The sequence below is a fragment of the Mus caroli genome, chromosome 6 (assembly GCF_900094665.2).
Source record: "Mus caroli chromosome 6, CAROLI_EIJ_v1.1, whole genome shotgun sequence".
Taxonomy (NCBI): domain Eukaryota; kingdom Metazoa; phylum Chordata; class Mammalia; order Rodentia; family Muridae; genus Mus; species Mus caroli.
Genome location: NC_034575.1, coordinates 60,186,770 through 60,189,383, shown reverse-complemented (window position 1 = coordinate 60,189,383; position 2,614 = coordinate 60,186,770). Strand labels below are relative to the sequence as shown.

The 2,614-nt window shown below is 41.4% G+C and overlaps 1 protein-coding gene across 3 annotated transcripts in view; it reads right to left on the bottom strand.

The window, feature by feature from the left end:
* Prdm5 (PR/SET domain 5) overlaps positions 1-2,614 on the bottom strand; it is a 159,520-nt gene that overhangs the window by 102,954 nt on the left and 53,952 nt on the right. The gene's annotated exons all lie outside the window — the stretch shown is intronic.

Here is a 2,614-nt window from a genome sequence, read left to right as displayed (position 1 = left end):
GGGAAGGGAAGGGAAGGGAAGGGAAGGGAAGGGAAGGGGAAGGGGAAAGAATCAGTCCATTGAACAATCTTGAATTCAAGATAGTTGGAATCTAGTGTCTCCAAAACTCCTTCATTATTGGTTACTTGACACTGGCCCACTGTAATAAGACACAGGCACCAATCTCTACTTGTGTTTATGCATCACTGAAATGCACCAGAGGAGGGATGGAAGGATGCTCAGCACTGCAGAGCCTCATACTAATACAGAAGACATGGGTTCAATTCAGCATCGACAGAGTGCCTTGCAATTTTTTGTGGCTCCAGTACTGGAAGGTCTGATATGCCTTCTGGCCTCTCCAGGCATTGCACACTAGTGATACAAAGATACACATGCAAGCAAAACAACCATAAACTAAAACTAAAAATATATATTTTAATACAGCAGAGATGTGACAGAATGGATGGTTTTCACTCCAACCATGCAACCCACATAATACAAATGTAAATTCTAGAAATTCACCTTTACAAACTTGAGGTAAGAAAAAACTTCAAGGACAACAAATCTATGTGGCACGTATTTTCATGGTACATTCACTTATTCCACAAACTGCTGCTCAGTTCTACACTGCCCAGGACTAAGGCTGTTTCAGTGAACAAGGCAGAGTAATATTAAGTCTTTGGCCTCACAACACTTCAGAGAAAACAAACATACAATGGTACTTCATGTAAACATAAAGATGAAGATTATGAAGATAAATATGACAGACTCCAGAAAACCAAGTAATGGGTTAAAGGCCAGGGAGCATCTACGTTGAAGTGGCTTGAACTCAACTTCTTTAAAGGGATAGAGTTAAAGACAGACTTCAAACAGAGAGAAGAGCAAGCAAAAACAGCAGACCAGCTTTGAGTTTTTAAAATTAGCCTGATGTGCACATAGAACAGGGAGAAGGTTGAAGAGGATCCAATGACCACAGCTAGGAAAATGACAGACATTGAGGTCAGCTGGCAGATGACAAGACACTCACAAACACACAGACACACGGAGGTATGTGCAATGGTTTCCATCCACAAATCTGTCACAAAGTCATGGGTTGAGTGCATGATAAAAGGTGACATTTCAAGATTTTAACATGCATTGAACAGGAAAAAGAACCAGTTAGCCTTTTCCCACTATTGGCTCTCTGCTGTTTCCTCAAAGAGCTTTCTCTCTCAAAAGCCAAGCAGTTTTCAATCATCCTTTTACAGTGTCTCTAATGAGATTCATAACGTTCACTGGAGAGCAGAAATTTAACCTTCAGTATTTAAACTGCTAAAAGAGAAACTGAGAACGGTAAAAGCCTCAAGTATTTCTCATAAACTTAGGTGTAGAGCTGTGAGAACTAGTTATACCTCCAATTAAATAACAAGCTTGTATTGCAATTGCCCTGCCTCCTTGCGAACCTCATTGATCCATGAAGAATACAAAGAAAGAGATAACTAACCACCACCAACACTGTTCTTCTGGATCTACAGCACACAGTACACCTATCACACAAAGAGAAGTTCCATTTAGCAATTTTAGATGTTTGGCAATAAAGTCCTTCTTTTCAGGTACCATCATATCTACAGGGGGAAAAAGCTTTATATTATAAATTCCTAAATTAATCCTAGCAACGAGTCATCCCAGTAGATAACTGGAGAATCTAGTGTTCTCAGGAGAACTGTAATGTAATTTCAAACCACAACTACTGTGGAAATCCACATGACCTGTCAACGAAAGAGAAGATGTGTTTGTCGATGGCTCATAAGTCCCAAGTCAGGAATGTGGGTGGGGCCTGTTGGCGATACGCCCTTTACTCAGTATTGCATACCATGGGATCAGATGTACTTGACATTTGAACTCAATTCAAAGATGTTAGACATTAACAAAAGTTTCTGAGGCTTACTACAGTAAGCACATTTAGGGAGGAAAGCTGTTAGTTCTTTATGCATTGTCTTAAGTTTTGTCTCAGGCCCTTGGCTCCAACTATTTTCAGTGGGTTGATTAATATTAAGTGCCAACTTTACAGAACCTATAATTATCTTGGCATAGATGGCTGCTGAGCATGCCTATGGATGGTTATATTGATTACAATAACTGAGGGGGGAACCCCATCCATTGTGGGTGGCACCATTCCCTGAGCTGGGATCCTGGTCAATAGAAGTGGAGATGGGCACTGGCAGAATTTGCCCATCACTCTGTTACTGACTGTGGCTGCCATGTTTACATCTTTCCTGCCACAATGAACTGTACTCTGAGCTTTGGGCCAAACAAAAGCCCTCCCTCCTTACATTGCTTTCAATAGGGGATTCTTTCACAGCAACAGGAAAAGAAACAAACACACTCAGTATTAGCAGCTTGCTTAAATTTTTGGTTCATCAGATGTAGACATTTTCCAGCTGACTGTGAAAGAAGTGAAACGTAAAAACAAAATTCTAGGCCTTTAGGCCCAAGCTTGGGAATGTGGCCTCTGTGGCTCAGTGCTCCGAGGTGTGCTGGTCATAAAACAGATAGCGACATTCCTTCCTCCACCCACCCGCTTCCTGGGTTCAAAGAGTGTTCATTCAAAGAAAGTCACCCTGAACCACCCTGACCATTACGAGAACCTGCAATG